The following is a 25,420-nucleotide window of genomic DNA, read 5'->3' on the forward strand; positions in this document are numbered from 1 at the left end:
TAGATATTACTGAAGTGTGTGACCCACTGATCGTCCGGTATAATGCAATCTGCTCTCTGCTTATCTAGATCGACGAAAAAGGGATGATTAATTATCGCCCAGAATTTTGAACTATCTCTCTGGGTATCGGGCGACAACAAGTCATTCCAGGCCTCATATTTGATCTCTGATTTTCTCTTCCTGATAGCGTCATTGTAACTTTTCCTTAACAACGCTATCTGTACTTTGTCTCTAGGCTCAACTTTTAAAGCCTTTAGGAGAGTTGAGTGAGCCTTTGAGCAATCTGAGTTAAACCACTTTTTGGCCCTAGATGTCCGGGCCTTATTCCTTACAGTCAGGTCTAGATCAACCTGTTTACAGATGGTGTTATATGCTTCTATCAGGGTAGTGGGCAGATTATTATTATCCAGACAAATTGCAACCTCGCCCTCAACCTTGGACAAGGTGTCCTGTATAAAAGTAATCGGGGTGACTTGATCCCACTTCAGCCTACGGTTTTGGTCTACCAGGACTAAATTGGTCGCACATGAGACTACAGCCTCTCTCTTTCCAAAAACTCCCTGAGATAAAATTTCTAAAATTACTGGGTTGTGATCACTGAAGACTGAGGTTACCACCTTATAGGTTGAAACCTCAGACAAAATACTAAACGACAAGAAAATATAGTCTACTATTGTGCCAAAGTTGTTGCCCACAAATGTTGGTAACCTCAAGTCTCTGCTACTACTAGAAAATTCATACAAATTAAAAGTGGCTAAGAGTGATTCCAAAGCCTCCCCTCGCGGTGAATGTTCAAAGTGCGGAATACAAAGGAAGGGAGGAAAATCTTCATATTCCTCACGGCAGTCCATACTACATGGATGGATATTATAATCTCCCGAGAGAATCACATCGTAGCCATGGGGACTATTTTCACTATGAGTGGAGAGAAAATCATCTAAAGTTACCAGGTGCTCGTTAAACAATTGACTGACAGGAGAATTATAAAAATTAACTAATAAGATAGGCTGTGAGTTAAGTGCAGTTAATTCAACCGCTAATATATTTGATGAATTAGTTTTAATTTGTCTTGGCCTTCCTTGAACATTTAGGGAAATATATATAGCCAAGCCTCCCTTGGCCCTTCCAGATGTACTAGAAACAGCAGGTACGGAGAAATGGGAGAAGCCGTCTAAGGCAAATCCGTCCGACGTCTCCCAGGTCTCCTGGAGTACAAGAATATCATATGATCTAACCATTTCCAACCAGTTCTTATTACTGATTTTAGAACTAATACCAGCAACATTCCAACTCAAGATGGAACAAACCCTGTTACTGATAATATTTGAGTCAGAAAGAACAGGGACCGATAAAGAAACAGGTAAGAAACCCTCGTTGTTGGTATCTTCTGGGGGAATGAGTCAGTCATTCTGGTCCATGAAGGACAGTGGGGCAAAGCGATTGAATAACTGGAGAGGTTCAGCAAAAGAGTTACGCTGTGGTAAAAGGGGATATTGGGCTACAGAATTATGCCTTATATCCTGCCCCCGTCTAGAATTAAAATCCCAAGGTCTGTCCCACCCCAACGCTGGCGTTCTTGGATAAGTAACATTTTGTTGCTCCCCATAAAAAAACTTCAGAGTAAGAGGAACAACAGTACCTTGTCTGCGTTGGGGGGGGAAAAGATTGGCCAGTATGTTAGGAAGAACATCTTGATTCGAAAGGGTCACTGCCACACAATCCCCTTTAAACTTTTTTGGGCGATTTCCCAACCAGGGGACCCTTGACGCAGACTTAATGACGTTTGCCAAATGCTGTTTCCCCCCTGGTGCTAACCACATATTATTAGTTAGCCAGTGCAGAGCCTTACTTGTTAGGGAGGTGGGGCTTTCAGATGTTCCCCCTTCCAAGGGGGGTACATTTGCAAGCACCAAGACCACAGGGGTGGCCTCGACTAAGAATTGGAGAGGGGCCGTAGTTTGAGTAGTTGCTAGGGGTAGTCTGACGGAGGGGAGATCATCTGTTGAGATGGTAACTAAGAGAGAGCCCTCAGTGGTGGTAGACAAAGGTATTAATGGTTGGGGCAACAAATTTTCAACAGGTAACTGAGTCCCTTCACTGTCACAAAAAACTTTGTTAGTCACATCTCCACCAATATTATTGGGCAAATTTGTGACCAACTTGGTAATATTTTCTACCCCGTCTACAACCAAGGTACTTAAGCCCCCCAACCTCTTGACCTCAGCTTGCAACTTATCTAATTTAGATATTAGGGGTTTAACAATGGCATTAATTTTTTGTTCCAAAAAGTCAGAGATCCTTTCAAAAAAAGCATCCTCAGAAAAGTGGCTCTGATTGTCCTCCACAACATTCGCTTGTTTAGTCTTTGGAGTGATGACCCTTTTCTTTCTTGCTCCTATACGCGGGCCACCCTGCTTAGGAGGATTTTTGGTGCATAAACGTTTTGGCCTTGTTGCACGTCCTTTAGGTGTCCTCTCCTCGGGTGTAGCTTGTACTTGTCTCTCTTGATCAGAGTCAATGTCAATATCAATACCACCCTCGGTCTGTATGTTACGGGGCTCATTAGCCATGACTGCATTTTCAGGTGCACTACTTAAATCTAGGAGAATGGGGCCGCCAATATCATTCTCCTGACCAGTTTCCTGCAGAATAGTGTCATCGATCATAGTAGAAGCAGTAGGTGACAAACAGCGAAGGTCTGGCGATTGACTTAACCCAAGAGAGTCTCTCCTTTGAGTGTTAATTTTCCTAACTGTCTGGACAAGATAATTATCAAGGGTATTCTGTGGGGGTTCCTTTGTTTTCACAGGCATGCTGCTCAATGTACTCACAGCCAACAATACAATGACTTACAGAACTTAGTATTATTTAAAATGGGACAATATAGCTTACTTGAGTATTAGTCCTGCAGAGTCTCTGGCCCTGCCCTGCCTCCTCGTGCCGATGAGGGCCGTAGAGGGCCCGCCCTTTGCCCGGGCTTAGCCCCGGGCGTCCCGCTCGCGTCCCGCGACGCGGGGGTCTCGGGGCTTTATCAGCGCCTCCTGGCGCGTTCTCCCCGCCTTTGGCGTCAGTTCCTCTGCGCCGCCGCGTGGCCTGCCGGGATTAGCAGTCCCCGGAGCGGCGGCGCGGTAATTTGACCCTTCGTGACTCCTGGCGGCGGCGGCAAGACTCTGGTTCCGCTCTACAAGACTCTTGGCGGTGGCGGCAAAAAGTAAGTTTATTCCCCCGCTCTGCCGGGGTCTCGGGGCTTTATCAGCGCCTCCTGGCGCGTTCTCCCCGCCTTTGGCGTCAGTTCCTCTGCGCCGCCACGTGGCCTGCCGGGATTAGCAGTCCCCGGAGCGGCGGCGCGGTAATTTGACCCTTCGTGACTCCTGGCGGCGGCGGCAAGACCCTGGTTCCGCTCTACAAGACTCTTGGCGGTGGCGGCAAAAAGTAAGTTTATTCCCCCGCTCTGCCGGGGTCTCGGGGCTTTATCAGCACCTCCTGGCGCGTTCTCCCCGCCTTTGGCGTCAGTTCCTCTGCGCCGTCGCGTGGCCTGCCGGGATTAGCAGTCCCCGGAGCGGCGGCGCGGTAATTTGACCCTTCGTGACTCCTGGCGGCGGCGGCAAGACCCTGGTTCCGCTCTACAAGACTCTTGGCGGTGGCGGCAAAAAGTAAGTTTATTCCCCCGCTCTGCCGGGGTCTCGGGGCTTTATCAGCGCCTCCTGGCGCGTTCTCCCCGCCTTTGGCGTCAGTTCCTCTGCGCCGCCGCGTGGCCTGCCGGGATTAGCAGTCCCCGGAGCGGCGGCGCGGTAATTTGACCCTTCGTGACTCCTGGCGGCGGCGGCAAGACCCTGGTTCCGCTCTACAAGACTCTTGGCGGTGGCGGCAAAAAGTAAGTTTATGTGGTTTCCTAGTGCTGTAAAACAATAGGGCATCACAGCACAGCATCCTCTCACTGGCAACACACCTTGTCCAGACCCCCCAAACATATTAATATAAACGGTATTTCTAAATAGTGTTTGAAGCGGCTTTGCTGCGGTTTCTAACCTCGGTAAACAGCGCGACTGTCACCTTACCACGCATCACCTACCCCCTGCCCATCCCCTGCCGTGACCACCCCCCAAAAAAATCGGAAACGTGTTTTCATTAAATAGCGCCTCACTGACAGTTTAAAGTTTTTCACCACCATAAATACGAGTTGCGCCATGTTTTTAGTCATCAGAGTCTTTTTTAACCAAACAATTAGTTTAAAAACAAAAAGTGGAGAACTCTTATTTTTTATATTGGGATGCCGCCTGTCACCTTCAACGGCGTGAGTGAAAAAAGGACTGTCTGCTGAAGACCAGTTTCTCTCAAGGATGTTCGGCAAACCAAGATACATGTTGCCCTGTTTGCGGCTCACCAGTCTGATGGAAGCAACCGGCGGTGCAGGTATCATTTTATGATCTGCATTTGCATCCACCCTCGTAGTTTCTGTATTTTGTACTGCACACAGTGTGATGCACGTGGTTCTCTGTGCTCTGCCTTCAGCAGCGTAAACCGCTCTGGCCACGTGTCCCGCGCCATATAACATCAAAAATAAATGAGCCGCGGAGAGCAGTGCTTGGGTGTGGGGGAGGGGCGGCTTGCTATAGGACAGGTTCTGAGAACACACTCACAAGGTCCCTTAGGCACACGAACAAGAGATACACCAGATGCTAATAATGTTTGCACTCATTTTCACACTTGCTCCTACGAGGACAAAGTGGAAAGAACACACCAGTGAACCCGCTTAGAAATCGAGTCGTTTTCTGTAAGAATATAGATTTGTGTCAGTGAACAATATTTGGGAAGTAAGGTTATGTGACTGGGCATTTGGTATGGGGTAAATATAGACAGACCCATGTGTTGAGAGCGCTTGGAATCCTGTTTTTTTAGTTTGCAGTCAAAATATTGTGGGGGGAAAAGTACACTGAAAAAAGTCGTGCCAAAAACGCAGTGCGCTGTATAATTAAAATGGAAAAAATGCTGCTACATCAACTTCGAAAAATATTGTGACTTAAAGGGCAAAGGCAGTGGCGTAGCAAGGTCAGGTGGAACCCGCTGCGGAAAATTTCTTGTCACCCCCCGGCTTGACAACATGTCAAAAATATGTGTTTAAAACACATATTTTTGCCATTTTGTCACCCCCCCTCAGTGATGACAACCGGGGAGGCCCGCACCCCCCCCACCCCCTTCCTTCGCCACTGGAAAAAGGTAAGCTTACTAGGAGCAAGGTGGCATCCTGCTACAGTAGAGAGGAGCATTTAAAGTGAAGTGGGGAAAGGGGGGGGGGGGACTACAGGGTGTGGCATAAGGGTCAGAGCTGCCAACTTTGGAGTTGGGGAACCACGTTAGCGACTCAGCTTCGGCTCAACATTCTGTGATTCTGTGATTCTGGGCAAATCACTTAATCTCTCCATGCCTACCAAAAATGAATGTGTCCTTGTGTATTATAACTGGTGCTCATGTAAAGTGCTCCAATATCGTTGGGTCAGGTTGTGATATATAAAACTTAAAAAAAGGATTGATATGATTCAAGGATTGGTGGCGTTAAGGAGTAGTTAGGAGCTTTTGGTGTTTAGGTAAGGGTAGGGTTTGTTATGTTCAACACACTGAGATCCACTGAGTTTTAGTAGGACGTTTACGTGTGGCGCAGTACAGTGCCCACATTTGTATGCCAGGCATGTCACAAGCAATCAGCCCGCTTACATTCTAGATTCGGAAACCCTCATGAAAGTACATATGGCATACTAGAAAATAAATACCATAACAGCTAATAAGTGAAAGCAAAAGTGATATAACTAACACACATATATCGCCTTAAACTGACAATATAACAACCTAAGGGTTCCAGAAACAGCGTTTACACCGAAGTCTAAACCAAGTACTGTCTTTACAACGTGGTCTTTACTTACAATGAGGCGTCTTTACCACTGCATTTCTTTACCACAAGAGTCTTTACAACAACTTGCAATAGGGGAAGCGGTGTTGGACTTCGAAGTCCAATGCTTCTCCCACTGTTGTGCCAACTGGAGTTGGACTAGTAATTGATACCTCTCCGAAGTCCAGCTCTTTCCCCCAAGGGAAGACGGTGTTTGTTGTAAAGACTTGCGTGGTAAAGGAATGCAGTGATAAAAAACAGGTCGTTGTAAAGACCGCTTTATAAAGCCATGTGCTGTCATGGCTTGCGTGGTTCCGACATACAACCCCAGGATACACATGGCAAACTAGAAAATAAACACTCTGGGGCATATTACCAACAAGTAGCGATATTTATCGCTAAATAGGCTTAGCGACAATTTTTTTATCGCTGCCTATCGCTGGATATGTTAGCGGAGAAAACATGCTATTAGCAATGTTTTTCTCCATTGTGCTAAAATATCCAGCGATAGCAGCGAAATGCGTGAATATCGCTGAGAATACAGCGATATTCACGCATTAGCGACGAAATGCTCTTAGCCATGTTATCCACCTCCCATTGGATAACATGGCTAAGAACTGGTCTGAGCAGGCGTTGGTTTTTGGCGATAGCGGGAATATTTCCATCGCTACGCCTGCCTTGCTAATAGGCGATAGTGACGTTAGCGACTGCTTTCAGTCGCTAACAGGTTGGGGACGCCCACTTTGCATGTCATTAGCGATAAATATCGCTGACATGCAAAGCGGGCCCCAAACCGCTTGCTATCACCTAAAAGCTGTTAGCGATAGCTTGCTAATAGAGTGATAGAATTATCGCCGCTTAGTGGCCGAAAACAGCTGCTAAGCCGGCGATAATTGCCTTTCGCCACCCTTGGTAATATGCCCCTCTATAACAGATAATAAGTTAAAGTGAAAATAATAGAAACACAAAAGGGTTTTTCAAGGTTCAGGGAAGGGCAGTATTAAGGAGTGATTCAATTTTTTTTAGAGATCAGGGATGGGTTGTGTTAAAGGGTAGTAATGGTGCTGAGTGTTTCGGGAAGGGTAGCTAAAATGGTACTAAGGGGTATTTAGGCTTCGGGGAAGGGTAGTGTTAAGGAGTAGCAAGTGGTATTTAGGGTTCAGGGAAGAGTAGGGTTATAGGGTTTTGAGAGTTTTTTTAGTACTCAGGGAAGTGTGTGTAAAATGGCATTAAGGCTTTTTAGGGCTCAGGGAAGGATAGTGTTACAAAGTAGAATGGGGTTGCTACGGATCAGGGAGTGGTTGTATTAAGACGTAGTTACGAGCTTTAAGGGTTCTGGTAGCATTAAGAGGTAGTTTGGGGACTCTAAAGGTTCAGGGATGGGAATCATTAAGGAACAGTAAGGCATTATTAGGGTACAGTTAGATAAATCAAAGAATACATCTAATAAAACCAACTGATACAATACAGCACTTTTACCACAGGTAATAATAGTGAAGGACACAACATTATTACCTGGTCATTTCAACCCAACTTTTATGTAGTGGTCATCATTTAAAGTCAACGTTATCACATGCTACCACTTTTTTAAGATGATCATTCCAATCCGAGTACATTTTTATGGCACTATGAGACCCGTTAAAGTGCATCAATGTGCTGAATCATAAAAAAAGACAGGACAAGAGAGGTGCTAATGGCTATGGTAGAGGGCACGTTGATGCCAGTAGTGTGATTACAGTAGACACCTATACGTGAGGTGAGCAGAGAGATGATAGGCAATGAGAGGGGTCGTAGCTGCCAGACCCACACATCTGTTTTTTAATTGGTGAATGTAAAGTAGTGCTTTAAATGGGACATTAGAAGTGCTGGTACCCACTAATTAGACTGGGTGGGCAGTTAGGGGCCTGTCTGTGAGCCAGGTATTTACCAATATCCAATTATTTTTGGCCTGGATCAGAGGTTGGTGAACCTTAAACCATTCAAACAAACATCGTATAGCACAACAAAAAATTAAAGATGTAGGATTGCCGAGAAAGTGTCGTCTCGATAGTGGTAAACAGTCACCATGAGACCCACATTCTAATCCTTCTGCTTCTGGAATTGGGTGTGAGAGGGAGTAAGTAACACCTTGTTTTTCCCAATTCTCCCACTACATGTGGGTATGTTACAACAGGCTAGGCACATACGCATGCATTCAAGAAAATTCAAGTCTGCATTTGAGGCAACCATACATTGATTTTGTGTTATACATGTGGCTGCGGTCCTGTTTATGTGTTCTGTGCCTCAGCTTACTACCTCCTTACTAAGCCAGGTCACCCAACACCCAGCTCCCAACACGTACATTAGGAGACATGGCAAGCATCAGCTTCTATGTCATACTTGCTTGGCCTCATTTTTGGCAGTTTGGCCTATGGGCATCAGAGCGCCTTAAATGATGATCAGAACAATTGAATTGAAGCTTACTTTTTTGTATGCACCATTGGTTAAGTGAGTTGCCCAGAATCACAGGATGATGAGCCAATGTTGGGATTCAAACCTGGTTCACCAGTTCCACTGTCGGCAGCTCTGGCCACATCCTCATTCTTGTTGCGATGCCAATTAGAACCTAACAATGCAGGAGCAACCCAGCGCAGGAATACACTACCCGTTGCCTGCCAGATCGGCACATAAACACGCTCCATCTGAAAGGGTCATTTTTAGTAGTTTTTGCATTTTGCGAACCAGTACTTCAGGATGGACCTGATCCCTGCTGCTTCTGTGAGTACTGGTACTCTCCTTTCCTGAAAAGAAGTTCCGGTACTCGGGGGGAGAAAACTGAGAAGTGCCGGTACACAGTACCAGTGAGTACCGGCTCATTTAAAGCACTGGTGTAAAGCCTAAACAGATTTCACATGACCTGAATCACAAAACGTTGCTGCAATTGTAAAAAAATGCTATTGGACCAGCCAACTCACATGTATCCATTGTGTGTTGCATAATATCGGCTACTTTCATCTGATCACCCGCTGTGAAGCTGATTTCAGACGGTGGCAGGGAAAACGAGCTGGAGACCACCACAAAGAGCCAATATGCATTAAGGGCAGTGGTCGAAGTGGGGGGAAAAAAGTAGGGAAACTGTGGGCAGAGAATCAGAGGGCGGGAATAACCTGAGGATTGGGTCAGTGGGTGGAGTCAGGTGTGGCCAGAGAGTGAAAAACATACCAAATTTTAGTATTTGTTTGGCATTTCACTGACCAGTTACAGCTTAATATGTTATTTAATACAACCAATGGATACACATGTTTAAGGTTTGATACGAGTTATTGACATTAAAATACATTCACAAGAAGGAGACATTTCCCCCGACTCTGGGTAAGTGGAAAACTGAGCTAGATAAATGTATGGGGGCTGAGATTGCTGTTTTTGATGCCTGAGGGTGCCCTGCGAAAGATCGCAAGATATGGACTCGATGGGCGGACTATCGTGGAATTGACCTTCCCCTCTGCCCGAGGTGGTCCCCTGAGGATGCCCCTGTTTTTCTTGAGCATCATTATTCCAAATGTATGTCTTAAAAAGGTTGTACTGCCATGTTTCATAATGTATATTGCGACTGACGCACCATTTGCACATATGTGGAGATCGGAAACTGTCTTATTTAATTTGTTTATTACGCCTGCATGTTTGTTGGGTGTTGTTATAAGTCAGATATATGGTTGTTGGAGCAAAATATCCTCTCGCTTTTCATGTCTTGGTGGGGCTGTGGCCCCTACGTATTGCAAATAAAATTTGTTGTTAAAAAAAAATACATTCACAAAGTGGGATGTGTTTACAATCACCAAACGTCCCATATACGCTTAAAAGTGGAATCACAAGCCATTTGTTTCCTAGCCATGCAGTCTCTATCAGCACTTCTCCCTTTTCCACAAGAGCAGTTCAAACATGAATGGCATAATATTCTAGTTTACATATGTTTTCCACATAATCTTTGCCACATAATGCATCATCTGCATGCATAATCTGATGATTTTAAGAAAAAAATTGTTTGCTGCTCAAATGGATCAACAGTTCCAAAAAAATTTCACTTGTGTTGCTGAGAAGTGGAGGGTTCTTTGCAAAGGTTTACTGGTCACCTTTTCTCACTGCTGTACTTGCATAATACACTGGTACCAAAGAGGCAAAATCTTTACAAAGACTATTATTATGTGTAAAAATTTAAAAATAATAATGTTTCAGAGAATGTACCGCATTACTCTGCAGCCTTTTTTTTGCTGCATAATTTAGCCAACACTGCAACATCATTTTGTCCTTCATTGCTACATAATTCCAGTGACCCCAAAGCAGGCAGAACAAGTTAAAAGTGCATGTGCATGAAGTAGAGAGACCATGATGTTTGCAAACGTAGTTTGGTGTGCATGCAAATCCTGCACTGCCGACCCCTTGGGAGTTCCACTACTACTGCTGAAACAAGACCAATGGAGGTACCAATGGGCGAGGCAGACTGGCCTCAAGTTCCTGTGACCTCAGTGACTGAGTCACTGTTGCTCTAGAGTGTACTGCTTCATAGGTCTACCCCAAAGACTGGAGGTGAACTTCAGTATGGATTGTGGTGGGCAGGCCTTCAAGGTTAACCCACGCTTGCCAACACTAGGGTCCACCTGCTGGTGCTAGGACACAAGGGCTTCTAAGATCTAGCATGGGAATGTGCCCCCTCAGGACAGTGCTCTGGTGGTACAAAAAGGCACAACATGTTTATTTGAAATCTACTATCTATTGCAAACCTAGTTTTATGCTGGAAACTCACCTGAAAGTAACACAAAGCGGTACCTAATGCTGCTTTGCATTACTTTGTGTCAAAGTGTTCCATGGGTGGTACATGACCCTTTTTAGGGCCTTATTACAAGTTTGGCAGTCCATGGACCACCATCCCAGTGGTGGCAGTCTGACGGTGATGGGTTTGGTGGGGGGAAGGCAACAAAAGTGCTTTGTACATCTCTTCATGAAGCCCCTCCCCCTCCTCACACGCGAAGGGGCGGGAAGGCAGGGGCCGGTAAAAAATAAAATAAAAAAAAAGCAACACTTACCTTGCTGCGCCAGTCCCGCATCTCTGCTCCTGCTCTCCTCATCAGACCGAGGCACAGGAAGCACAGAAAAGGCTCCCCATACCAATCAGAATGCTGCAATGCAGCGTTGTGTTTGGTAGGCACCCAGGCGCCCCTGAACAATCACAACACTGCTATGCAGCATTGTGATTGGTTATGAGCGTCCTGGTTCGACGCTCAACCAGGGAACGGGAGCCTGGGCTTGTTCTTCAAGCAGGCTGTAATGCAGCCTGCATGGAGAACAGGGAGAGTGCGCATGGCTTGTTTGGGTGGCCTGAGAGGGCCAACCAAACAGCAAACTACTCCTCCTATGCCCTGCTCCGAGAGCAGAGCAGAGCAGACCTGCCCACCAGCCCGCAAACCAGCAGGAAACATAAAATGATTCTATGTTTCCTTTACTTTGAAGTGCACTGCTTAAAAGCATTGGGACGACGCTCCACTGCCATTGTGGAGGAGCCGCCCCTGGTTGGAGTGTGGCCCACAGTTAGAGGTGTGACAGATGACAGAAGCTGACACATTGCATGTGCCCCTCTTCCCTTTTGTCGATCAGGCCTGGGACATGACTTCTGCAGAGAAATATTCAACACACACATGGCTCCAATGTGTCCCACCCTAGCAGTATCTTCACTGCACTATCACATGTGCATCGCATACATTTGGTGTGCCTCATTTGATTTCCAGCTCCTAACCACGGTTACACATGAAATGTGTTATAATTCCCCAAAAATGTGAGTGAAGGAAACATGGTTGTGGCACTTCTGTGTGGAGGGGACATGGAATTAAGTTATTTGCAAACATTGTTATCTTTGGAGCTAGTTTTTAAGAGCATCTTTAATTTATTTTAGGGATTAAATAATTTAAGTTTACTTATTCATTTTCTTGTAAATACTAATTCAATTTTTATGCAATTGTTTTCTTTTATGTTAATCCTGATCACTTAGAGAACTAGTTTTGTGAAGGTTGTTTCACCATCTAGAAAATTCTTCTTCTTGCCACATCTTCTAGAGTCACATACTATTCACCCTGATACTCTCCGGCTGAACTACTGCAACTCCCTATGTGATGACCCCCTCAAAATAACCGATTCATAGAGTTCAGGTAGGTCAAAATGCTACCTCTCAGTTGGTCATTGGACTAAATAAAAAAATCATCAATTTCTCACCACCTTTGACACCTCCATTGGCTGAATTTTATAAGGTTATATTGTTTTCAGTGTAAGGCTATTTCTATTGTAATTTTTTTTTCAATATGTATTTAATTATTTTTATACCGATAGTATTTTTATTTTAGATGCATTTTACTTTTTCACTTATTTTATTTTAAAACGTAAAAATATGTAAATGAATAATATTTTGAAACTGTTTAATTAATGTTTTTTTTTAGAGCTCCATCTTTTAGATACTTTCTACAGAAGGGTGCACTGAGCCTGATACGAGGCTTCGATTATGGCAGATGAGCAATCAAAGGATAAAACCAAGAACACATTGGAGGGGATATTCAGCCATCGCCACCACCTAGTTTAGTTGTTAGTGAGAAATATATACGTATTTTCCGAAATAGGCTCTCCAACAGTGGCACAAGACTTCGGGTGTATTAGTACATTTCATTATTGAGAAGACCAGGGTAGTATAGAAATAATTGTCAGTGTTATCACTGACGAGGCAGTGACTGGGATCACCAATGGTATCTCAGTTGGGAGAAGATATACAATTAGAGATGGTTAGCTCAGAATAACAGGTCTCATGGAGGGTTTCTGATTGACATTGTTGGACCTGGCCCTTTCTGCAGGGTCATCCTCCAAACTTTTTGCCTTACGCTTCCATATTTTTCTGACCTTTCTTTTGTTGGCCTTAGGAGTCTGTGCACTTTACCACTACCAAACAGTGCTAACGTGCATGTGCTCACTCCTTAAAACATGACAACAATGGCTTATCCTCCAATAGAATACTTAATTTACTTATAAGTCCCTAATGAAGGGGTACTACTTGTACCCAGGGCCTGTAAATTAAATGCTACTGCAGCATTGATTGTGCCACCCACTGAAGTAGGCCTGTAACGCATGTCTCAGGCCTGCCATTGCAGCCTGTTAGCAGTTTTGGAACTGCCAATCCGACTTGGCCAAAGAACCCCATTGCTAAGCTTAAAACTCCCTTTTTAATACATATATATCATCCCTAGGGCAGGCCCTAAACAGAAGAGAGGGCAGGTTGCAGTGTATTTAAAAAAGTAGGACATGTACTATTAAGTTTTACATGTCCTGTTAGTGAAAAACATCTAAATTCGTTTTTCACTAATGAAAAGCTTGCCTTTCCCATAGATAATACTAGAGTTATCTTATTAGATTTAATGAGCTGTAACTTCCAAATGGGAACAAATAAACAGTTCATGTTTGGTGTCTTTGGAATTGTAGTGAAAACTCCTCTCTTATGGTCAAGTTTTACTCATGTTTTCACCATTCTTTACACAATTCCGGTTTTCTGTTTACTGTTCTTTTCATTCTTTTTCCTGTCGGCAGTACATTTTTTATGCACTCTTCTGGTTCGCACATTTCTCTTTGGTAAGAATTCCTGCGTTGACACTCAAGGTGATTTATACATTGGGGTACCTGTAATTTCACTTTTGGGTTTGGCTTTCCGTGTTGGGCATAGACTTTGAGAAAGGCACAGATATTGATGGTAACTGTTATTGATTACCAGGCAAGTATTAAGATACTGTTTGCCACAGTATTTATTATATATGGGGGTGACTTTCCTGCTCTATGTTTTAGCACCTGGTGTTTCATTTTTTCCACTAGATTGTTTTCCTTTATATTAGCTTCGTGCTTTAGTTGTTTTCTTCACATATTTTGTGAATGGATAATGCATGACCGTTCGATTAGTTGTGTTTGGATACCATGTTTCTAAGTGTCCACTCTTCTTTCCCTTTTCCTTTTTTCTGGTCCTTCAGGCTTTTATCCTCTCTTTTTTGGTTGACGTATGTCCTGCTCATTATGAGGTTTCTTAAGCTGGTAAATAGCAATATTTCATGCAAGAAATTAATTCAAAATTATTCCATATGTTTTGTTTAGAATTACCTCTGATGAAGGGAATTTTCAGTAGCCTGAAATGCATTGGGAACCCCTTTAACAGCGAGCATCTGAAGATTGTCAAGACTAGTTGATACATTGAAACTATTTTCGAATATTTACATTGCTGTCATTAAAGTGATTGGATGATTAAAAATGACGCATATGCACAGTTCATCATTTTCTAATGGCGATTTCGTGTACATGGACGCTCTATTATGGAATTGATTACAATTTGAACTTTTCATATAAGCTTTTGGTTATATAGTGAATTTGTTGTTAACCCATGTTTGGGAGCCAGTAGTGCACACTGTGTCTGGGACACCTGTTCTAGGAATTCTTTCACTTTTAGAAAGTTGGCATTTTCCTGCCTTAGCCCTTTAGTGTCTGCTGCCAGTCTCTGTGTACCAGACTGGGTGTAGTTGGCAGTTGTACTTTGCGTATTCGTCCTAGACAGCCATATACAATAAGTGTGCCTGGATGGGCCATCACTGGCAGGATGGAAGGGCGGAGTTAGGCACAGCCCCACTTACACCTGAATAGGTTGTGCCCTGCCTTCATACAAAGGATTGCATACCCCCTGTGGTAAGTCTGGAGCCAAGGCAGACATAAAACCTGTGCACCTCAAAGGGAAACCTCTAGAAGCTTCTCCCACTTCAAAGGAGACACCAAGTATAAATATTGGACCCCGGACACCAACTCATAAATACACTCCTGGACCTGTGGATACTACAGAAGAAGGAATGTGTGCTGCTTTGTGGCCATAAGGACTGCCTCTCTGTTGCCCTGGTACTCTGATGCTCTGCTGCCATGCTTGCTGAGAAGGAACATTGGACCTGCACTTTTCATTCCAGGCTGAAGTGACTCCAATGATCAGTCAGCTGACCTCCTGTTCTGAGCTACAGGGACATAACAAGCTCCAGAGGATCCCTGCAACTGCCCAGCTGGCCTGCTGCCTGAGACTTGCTGGCCCTTGCTGAAGTAAGTTCCTGACCACCAAGGGGTTTCCCTGAGGTCCTTGACCCTTGGTGTGGCTCAGTTGAGCTCCTCTGAAGTTTTTGAGCTCTTAGCGAATGCCCATTCATGCCAAGACCTTGGCGCTTAAGCCAACGCAAACTTCTGGAGAAGCATCTCTATGCGCTACAGCATTGGCCACTACAGTGACCACCATCATAAAGCTCTAGCCCAACCATCCACAACACCAAGTCCTTCTCGCTACAGCAACAACCATCCATGACACCCAGCTAGCTCTTCGAGTTACTTCAATGAACTCCTGCAAAACTCTCTCTGCTCCTCGCTAACCCTTCCAACGTGAATGGAAATCTTGGTGCTGGACTGAAAAGGTAACTATTTCAGTGGGACAAACCTAGTTCCTTTACTTACAATTCTTGACAAATGTACAAAAACATGATATCTGGGTAGGTCTGCAATACATTTGTATAGGATTACTCTGATCATTCCTTTGACAGAAGACCGAGGACACTGATGCTCACAAGTGACACTTAAGACAAAACTTAAGACAGTGTAAGTTATGCACATTTCAGTAAGTGACATTTTTTCGATTTTCTTTAATAATGCCAAATCTTTTTTTAATTGTGGCATAACTTCCACACGTTAGGTATTCCTAATTGGAAGTATAAATTAATTCTAAGTTTAAAAATCTTCTTGCAAGTATAACTTAATTCTAAGTTAAAAAATCTTATTAGTAAGTTAGTCTTTGAGAGAGGTAATTCATTTTGCGCCCCCAAATAAGTGCAATTTAGGGAATAGGTTATACATGTAAACATTGCATTTGAATCATGACATCTCAGACTAGTCTAGCTGGAGTGTAATAATTGTGATGGCTTCTTTAGTTACACCAACATTTATATTTTGTTGTAGGTAAGAGCAACATCATCATCAGCAATATGAATCTTCATCATATTGTTTAATTCCTCCATTTTTTTTCTTTTTTAAATTTCTCAGATAATTAAATCTTTCAATGTACTTGAGGTGTACTCATATACTTTGCATCCACTAGGATGTGGTACCACTGCATGGGTGGTGCAACATTCGAATTACAGCTAACGAGAATGCCACTAGTGAAGATATGGATAAACTGAATAAGGTAAGTTCAAGGGCTAGCTTTAGATTAAGTTGAAGATAATTAATTTAATTAATTTAATGTTAGGTTATTGTTATGGCTCATATTAGGGATCCAATAAAGATTTTATTTAATTAACGTTCATTGAAGGTTAGGTTTCACATTAAGATTAGCTATGGTGGGAGGAGGAGCTTGGCGGGCATCCGAGATGGCCGCTTGAGCACAGCGCTCTCCGGACCCTCGCCGCTCCCGACACTTTATCCTGGCTGAATCCTGATTTCTTGCAAGAATTCGTGTAGGGGACGCTTGGCTGATTACCCTGGCACTTTTCGGGAATCGATTTGGATCTCGTATTCCTGAGTTATGGTGCTCTGAACTTTTGGGCTCCGCCCTTGAGGTGCGCCCGGGACGGGGTGCGGTACTGTAGCCGTCCTGCAATTGAACAACAACGGCAGGAGATCTGGCCTTGTGGGTCCCCCCTTCCTAGGTTTCGGTTTCGATTCTGTTCCGACTTGGGCCACGGCTGTGGATGTCGTGTTGCGACTGAGACTTGGAGGCGGATCGGCTGTTGGGCTTTCATGTGACCTATTTGCTGGTTTGGCGACCTCCACCCGAGTTGTGCCCCCTTTTTATGTACTTTTGATCCTGTACTTTGGGTGTCGGGCCCGTCGAACCTGGTGGCTCGTCCTGTGACGCATCTTCAAAATGGCGGGCAGAGGGGACAGAGAGACGCGCAAGACGAAAACACCTCTGCGCGGAGCTCCAGTTCAATCGAATGTCATGGACCGTTATACCCATTCTAAGGGGTCCCCCGGAGCTGCCCTGCCTGGTTCTAGTATTGCGTCCGAACGAATTTTGGAAGAATCGACGGAGCCCTCCTTACAGGATATCATGGGCGCCATCTCGGGTGTGAGAGAATCCATCGGCCTACAGTACGAGGCCTTGGCCCACAAACTTGACACCGTGGCTATTGAGGTGAATCTGATTCGTGCTGATCTCGGCAAGACGAATGAGAGGGTACAGTCACTGGATATTAAATCCTCTAGCCTTACGAATGACGTCTCGGAGCTCCAAACTGAGATTGGAAATCTCCGTCGGGGGAATGACTTCATGACCCGTCGCCTGGAGGACTTTGAAAATAGGGCGCGTCGCTGCAATGTTCGCCTGGTTGGTGTACCGGAAAACCCTGAACCCCACTCGGTGGATCTCCTGGTTGAGGATTTGGTCTTGAACCATTTGGCCCCTTCTGGGCTCACAAAATTTTTCACGGTGGAACGTGCACATCGTGTTCCAGGGGGCAAAGTCAAGCCGGGAGCCCCGCCGAGACCCATTGTAGCGAAGCTTTTTCATTATAGAGACCGGGACGCTATCCTGCAGGCCTCGCGGGTGAAGGGCCCGGTGGCCTTTGAGAACGCTACGGTGAACTTTTACCCGGACTTTTCCCAACAGGTTCAGAGACAACGTATGGAGTTTCGTGGTGCCAAGAAACGTCTCCGGGATCGGGGCCTACGTTACGCCATGCTCTTTCCCACTAGACTCCGGGTTGAATACAATGAACGTACCCTTTTCTTTGATCGGCCAGATGCTGTTAATGACTGGCTGGACTCATTGCCTGACCGTCCTCCTGAGACAGACTCCGCCGCTCACCCTGGCGGTGCCGAAGGTGGTGTGGAGATCTAACTGTTCGGCTCTTATGTCTTATTTTGAATACATTCTCAGGGGTGTTGGCCGGCGTCCCTCTACATTGCGATCATTCTGTCTTTTCGTTTGTTATTTTTGTTCTTGCTGAGGTCGGGGGGTGGACGGAACGGAGACCTTTCCTCCTCCGGGGTCTTTGTGTAGAATAGGGGTTCTTGGGCGACAGGCACACTGCAGGTTGGGGTGGCTCTTTAGCTTTTTGCAGGGGTGCAGGGTGGGGGGTGTTTCTCTTCAGTTTGGGGGAGGGGGGTTGGGAAGTTTTTTCTTTTCTGTGTGTTGTTTTCAAGGCGATTTGCTCCTGTGTTTGCTGCTGTTTCTGATGTCTAGCTCATGGACGAGGGGTCTTGGCTCGGGTGGTTGGGATGGGGGGTAGAGGGTTGAAATTTCTTTCCTGGAACGTTAATGGCCTGGGTGATCGTATTAAGCGCAGTGTGGTCTTAAAATGTATTCGACGTTTGTCACCGGACATTGTTTTCATGCAAGAAACCCATTTGATTGGTAATGTTTGTTATGCGATGAATAGATGGGGCTACCGCCTTGTGGCGCACTCAGGGTTTACCTCCGGATCTAGGGGTGTGGGTATTCTTGTTCGAACCTCCCTCCCCTTGGCTATTGATGAGGTGATTCATGATGACCGTGGGAGATATACTGTCCTGGTGGGTAGATATGAAGGCCGCACCCTATCTCTCTTCAATGTTTATGTTCCCCCGGGTTTGCAGGCCTCTACTTTTACTGACTTGGGCCGTGTTCTGTTGGATCTCCCTGATAGCACTCTCTTTCTTGCCGGTGATTTTAATTCGGTGCTTTCCGGCCTTCACGATCGCCATCCCCCTAGAGATACCCCGCAGGCTCAGCAGTGGTTGGGTGGGTTTTTGGATACCTTTGGCCTTGTGGACTGCTGGCGACTGTTGCATCCTACTCAACTCCAATACACCTTCCATTCTGGGGCCCATGGCAGTCTGTCCCGGCTGGATTATTTCCTGATGCCCGCAGCCCAATCATCGGCGGTTCGTGAGATTTTACACTTGCCGAGGGGTATTTCTGATCACTCGCCGCTCTGGCTTCGTTTTGAGGTTGGGGTGGAGGCGGCGGGCCGAGTGGCTCCCATTAACCCTTGGTATCTTTCCTCCCCTGAGACTCGTACCCTCTTGCTCAAGTCCATGGATTCATATTTCCTGGAGAATGAGGGGTCGGTCTCTTCGGCTGTGTCCCTGTGGGAGGCTTTTAAAACCGTGATTCGTGGACAGGCCCTTTCCTTGATTGTTGAAGCTAAGAGGGCAGGGAGGAAGGAGGTGGTGGAACTTGAGGGGGAGATTTCTGCTTTGGAGGACGAGTTGGAATCTGGTGTCACGCCTGACAAACTCCATGCCCTGAGTCTCAAACAGTTTGCGTATAAATCTCTGGTCACTGACGCTGCAAAGGTGATGTTTCGTGAGCAGCAGGGCAGATTGTATGATGTGGGTGACAAAGCGGGAAAACTCCTAGCGTGGTTGGACAAGAAAGAAAGGGTTAATCGTGTGGTGCCCGTGATTCAGTCTGCGAGTGGTGAGAAAGTGATAGACCCGACCGCCATTGTCGATCGTTTTGCGGAATATTTCCGTGTGGTATATGCTCCCGTGTCTGTGAGGGATGTTGACGACTCCCGCCTTCTTCTGCGTGATATCGCTTTGCCCTGTGTCACCGACTTGGACCGTATTGCTTTGGACTCCCCCTTTACGAATGATGAGATAGCCAATGCAGTTCGATCGCTCCGTTCGGGCAAAGCACTGGGCCCGAACGGTTTGCCTATTGAGTTGTACAAGTTATGCCCCGATAAGGTGGCGCCGTATCTCCGCGCCATGTTTCTAGAATCTCGTGAGCGGAACAAGCTTCCCTATGATCAGCGTCTGGCGACAATCGTCGTCATTCCCAAAGAGGGTAAACCACGTGACCTCTGTTCCTCGTATAGGCCCATATCCCTATTAAACGTTGAACCTAAGGTGTTGGCTAAACTTTTGGCGACCCGTCTCCTTTCGGTTCTTGGAGAGTTGGTCCATCCGGATCAGTCTGGCTTTATCCCGCATCGCAACACTGCTCTGAATTTACGTCGCCTTCACGGCGCGCTGGCGAGGGCGGGGCTTTTGACTGAACCGGCCATTTTGGCGTCCCTAGATGCCTCCATGGCCTTTGATACTGTGGAGTGGCCCTATTTATGGGCGACACTTGAGAAATTCGGATTCGGGTGCGAGTTTGTTAGCTGGGTTAGGCTGTTGTACGCGGAACCTCTGGCGCAAGTTGTAGTGAACGGTAGAGTGTCGGCCCCCTTTTCCTTGGGCAGGGGTACCCGTCAGGGCTGCCCCTTGTCCCCTCTGTTGTTCGCGCTCGCTCTTGAGCCGTTGGCGGCCTGGCTCCGTTGGGAACCGTCCCTTAAAGGTATTCGTTGGGCCCCGGACTTTGAAGACCGCGTCTCGCTTTATGCGGACGACATCCTCTTGTATCTTACTTCCCCTCGCAAGTCTCTATCTGTTTTATTTGACGTTCTAGCGTCCTTTGGCGCTAACTCAGGCCTCGTCATCAACTGGTCTAAATCCTGTGTATACGTTTTGTCTGGTATCTTGCCTCCGTTGCCGAGTAGACTTCCTCTTCAGGTGGTCCGGGATGGCTTCAAATACTTGGGGGTGTTCGTTACCTTGGATCCGTCCCTTCGTTTTGATCGTAATCTCCTTCCCCCGTTGCTTAGGCTCCGTTTGGACGTTGCCCGCTGGCGCAAACTTCCCCTGTCTCCACTGGGTCGGGCGGCCCTGTTTAAGATGATGTCACTACCGCGGTTTCTCTACGCTCTCCAGAATTATTATGATCCTATCCCCAAGACCTATTTTCGGGAGATTGAGAGCCTTCAGAGGCAACTTATTTGGGATGGGCGACCGCGCATTGCTCTCGCTAAACTTTCCATCCCGTGGTACGATGGGGGCATGGCGCTCCCCGACATTAAGAGATACTACTGGGCTTCCCATCTGTCCGCTATTAATCACGCTATGTTCTCTCCGGGTCGTAATCCGGCGTTTGAGATGGATAAACTTCAGCTTCCGGGAGGTGACTTTAATAGAGTGCTCTATTCCCGCTCCGCTGGGCGCCATCTTGTGGGACCTACTTTGACTGCTTTGACTGTGTGGCGTGCTGCGAATGTGAGCCTGGGCTGGGAGGATCGCTTGACGTTGGCGACGCCGCTTTATGCTTCAGAACGTCTGGGCGGTCTTTGGTCTTCCAAGGGTTTCGACCGTTGGGACTTGATTGGGATCTCTAAAGTGGGAGATGTATATTCGAAGGGTTCGGTGCGCCCGTTTCAGGCCCTCCAGGCTGACTACGGCCTGAGTAGTCGGGAATTCTTTCGTTATTTACAGATCAGGCACGCTTTGGTTTCGGTGTTTGCTCCTGGTGAGATTCCGCCTGACTCTTCCCCTCTTGAAGACCGTATCCTTGACGGACATCTTCCTGATGGCACTATCTCCCTGATTTATAAAAAGTTGATTAACAATCGGACTGACTTATTGGCCCGGCTTCGGGAACAGTGGATGGGAGATGGGTTGGAACTTGATGATGAGGATTGGCAATCGGCCCTCTCCTCTCCGAAGGAGGTGGCTATACCGGCTCGACTCCGTTTGGTCCAATTGAAGATCCTTCATCGGGTGTACGTGACGGGACCGCGACTGATGGTGATGGGCTTTTCCTCCGATGGACTGTGTAAGCGTGGATGTGGTTTGCGTGCCACTTTTCTGCATATTCTTTGGGAGTGCCCGATGGTGGCTGCTTATTGGGTAGCCGTGCTTGATCTGATGACTGTGGTGACGGGGATATCCTTGCGACCGGAACCTCGTCGCTGTCTTTTGAATGTTTGGGAGCCCACGGACTATTCGGTGGCTCAGACTAGATGGGCCACCCTGGGCTATATGATCGCGAAGCGAGATATTGCGCAACTCTGGGGGGCCTCTAGGCCCCCTGCCCTCTCGCAATGGGAGGATAATATGGATTGGTCCATGTTCCGTGAGAAAACTGTTTATGTGGCCAGGGGTAGACCCAGGGCATGGGTGAAGGTGTGGGGTCAATGGAATGAATACCGTGGCGACATTTGTACTCCTCCCCTTGAGGACACTGTCGAGACTACTCTATCTCCCTAGGCTGGCGTTCCCGGAATCTTCATATAGGGACTGAGCTGGTGTCACCGGCTCTTCCCCCCTTCTTCTTCCTGGTCTCTGCCCCCCTCCCTCCCCCCCGCTCCATGCTCCTTAGTGCTTAGGATATTATTATTGCACCTCCGTTGCTGTCCCCCCCTTGCGTCCCTTGGGCTGACCTTCAGTGATACACTCTCGCCTTTTTGTATGTTTGTTCTTTCATTTATATAAAACCTGTTTTGGTCCTGTATATAATGTGGAGTATTGCATTGTTGATTGACGGTTACCTCTGCGGGCTTATGTGATATGTCTCTCCTCCTTTTTAGCGGCTGGCCCGTGTGGTTGTAGGCCCATCCTTGTACATTTCTGCTTGCTCAAATAAAGGTTTTTAAAAAAAAAAAAAAAAAAAAAAAAAAAAAAAAAAGATTAGCTATGGTGTACTTTTAGTATATATATATATATATATATATATATATATATATATATAAAGGGATTTCTGAAAATTCTATGTTGAATAACTTTGGCGTTGATGACTGGAATTGGCTGAAATTTTTTAGGAAAATGGCACATTTTGTTTCTGAGCGTCCCCTGAAAGTTGGGGGGGGTTTCGTCAAGCGGGGGCCGAGAAAAAAGGGGGGTCCCAAAACGTGTTTTTAACATTGAGTTTTCCATAGGACGGTTCGACTCACTTTTAGCCCGAACGGCTGAATGGTTTTCCACCAAACTTGGCAAAATTGTAGGGACTGGTAGCCAGATGTGCCTTTGCTATGTCTCAAGATATGTGCTCCAGTGGTTTTTACGAAAATTAACTTTGAAAAAATATATATTGGGCTACATTGGGCTATATATATGTTAGAGCACAAATGTAGCCCAATGTAGCCCAATGTAGCCCAATGTAGCCCAAAGATGACCACCAGAGACAAAAAAACAAATGTAGCCCAAATATCAGCCAGATGTAGCCCAACTATAGCCCAATGACAGAATGTCCCAGAGTGTTCTAAAGAACAACTAGAGCGCTAACAGTCTTACTTATGACAAAAGTATGGCACACCTGAAGTCATCTTGATTGGAATAAAGTGTTAACACTTAAAACATTTAATTTGCAAAGGAACAAAATGAGGGGGTTCATTTTGCCATAGAAATTATGATTAGCGCTGAAGAAAGAAAAATTAGGGCACATTTTGAGTGACTTCTCAAATCCTCTTATATTTCATTAAAAAAATTCTGATATGCAGTCTCCCAAGATGGCCACCAGAGACAAAAGAGCCTGTGCTTAAAAACTCTGTTAGCAAAGCAGGCATTTGAGATTTAAAAAACGTTTTAATATATAAAAACGTTATCTGCTAATAGAATTAGCATTTAAAAACCTTGCGAATTCAATGAAAAAACCATAGGTTTCAGGCCTTATATAGTTAGGAATTAGCATTTAAAAAACCTTGCGAATTCACTGAAAAATCCATAGGTTTCAGGCCTTATATAGTTAGGAATTAGCATTTAAAAAACCTTTGAAATTCACTGAAAAAACCATAGGTTTCAGGAGTTATATAGTTAGGAATTAGCTTTTTAAAAACCTTTGAAATTCACTCAAAAAACTATAAGTTTTAGTGGTGTTATAGTTAGCTGGACATTTTACTCATACAAAATCATTGAAATTGCTCCTATATAGTTAGTTGTACTAACTATATTTCGCGCACCCGCAATCCACTGCTGATGATGTCACATATTAGATCATTCACGACATGGTCAGTGACATCACTGATGACATCTCAAATGACATCACTGATGACATCACTGATGACATCATCCACGTGACAATCACATACACCTTTTCATACACTATTACAATTTTTCATCACTCTTACAGAGTATCATATTTAAATCCATTGTCACAGCAATACAAGTATCTAAAAATCCACTCAGTGATTCATAGATGTATACACACATCTAATCACTTACCTATGGATTCACTCATACATGCTGTCAATGAACAATAGAACACTATCAAAAATACTTATACATCTATATCGACATTAAACAACAGCACGCATCCTATTCACATATGAAGTCATCCTACGCACTTATGCAAACAATGGATCATACTTACATATTTACTTAGCAAAACACTTATACAAACACCACTTCTTCTATTCATTTAGATAGTAAGTCATACTTAGTGAATTATAAAATCATTATTACAAGTATACAGTTATCCATACAGTCACTCACACAATCATTGTGTCTTATGTATACTTATTTATATACAACAACTGACACATACACTGCCTTTTATTTTTCTAGTGTGTTGGACCTGTACCATTGAGAAATATATTTGCTCATCACCACACCCATAAAGATATTCACTCACCCAAACAACTGTTAGAACATGTAGTTTTAACTTCATATATCTACTGAATCAACTATTCACACATCTTTGGACAGTCACACACCCCCCACCGAACCACACACACTTTCACACTCCCATACAAATACTCAGTTAACTAATCAATAACTAATATAGACTATCACATAGCTAGTAACCAACTGTAGAATCAGTTTACACAACAACTGACAAAGTGATACAGATATTCACACAGTTTAGTCACTATCCACTATATTTAGTGAGACATTATTAATTGGTCAAGTAAACAGTCAATTACACTGCTACTAAATCCTCCATCCAAATATTTATTTATATATATCCACTTATTCTTCAATGCAAATTGCTATAAATATAATGCATATTTAAATAACGAAGCAAACCACATTCACTGGATGATGTCATCAGTGATGTCATCAGTGATGTCATTTGAGATGTCATCAGTGATGTCACTGACCATGTCATGAATGATCTAATATGTGACATCATCAGCAGTGGATTGCGGGTAACACCACTACATCGCCAGGACATCGCCAGGACATCGCCGACTTCATCACCCCGCATGCCCTCCCCTCCGCTGACTACATCCTCCTCGGGGACCTCAACTTCCACCTGGAGAACAACAACGACCGCAACACCACCACCCTGCTGGACAACCTCGCCAACCTCGGTCTCAAGCAACTGGTGACCACCCCCACCCACTACGCCGGACACACACTCGACCCCATCTTCTCATCCAGCAAGGACATCGCCTTCAGCCACGCCACCGGACTCCACTGGACGGACCACAGCTGCGTCCACTTCAGCTTCAGAAGGACCGCGATCCACCACCACCAACAACAGATTGCACGCAGAAGCTGGAACAAGATCACAGCCGAACAGCTCGCAACTTCCCTGAACAAGAGCCCACCCACCAGCGCAACGAACCCCAGCCAAGCGGCCACCAACCTCACGAAGTGGATCAGCGATTGCGCGGACGACCTCGCCCCTCTGAGGACCCCCCCTAGTAGACCCGGCAGCAACAAAGCCCCTTGGTTCACCGACGAACTCAAGTACTCCAAGAAGAACTGCAGAGCCCTTGAGAACGC

At 45.5% G+C, this 25,420-nt stretch overlaps 1 long non-coding RNA gene across 1 annotated transcript in view; it reads left to right on the top strand.

The window, feature by feature from the left end:
• LOC144827335 (uncharacterized) overlaps positions 1 to 14,183 on the top strand; it is a 108,870-nt gene extending 94,687 nt beyond the window's left edge. Inside the window, exons 3-4 of the long non-coding RNA XR_013610143.1 lie at positions 11,968 to 12,060; positions 14,030 to 14,183. This is a non-coding gene — a long non-coding RNA (uncharacterized LOC144827335). The remainder of the gene's footprint in view (positions 1 to 11,967; positions 12,061 to 14,029) is intronic.
• Positions 14,184 to 25,420: the final 11,237 nt, after the last annotated feature.

Source organism: Lissotriton helveticus, chromosome 4_1 (genome assembly GCF_964261635.1).
Source record: "Lissotriton helveticus chromosome 4_1, aLisHel1.1, whole genome shotgun sequence".
NCBI lineage: Eukaryota > Metazoa > Chordata > Amphibia > Caudata > Salamandridae > Lissotriton > Lissotriton helveticus.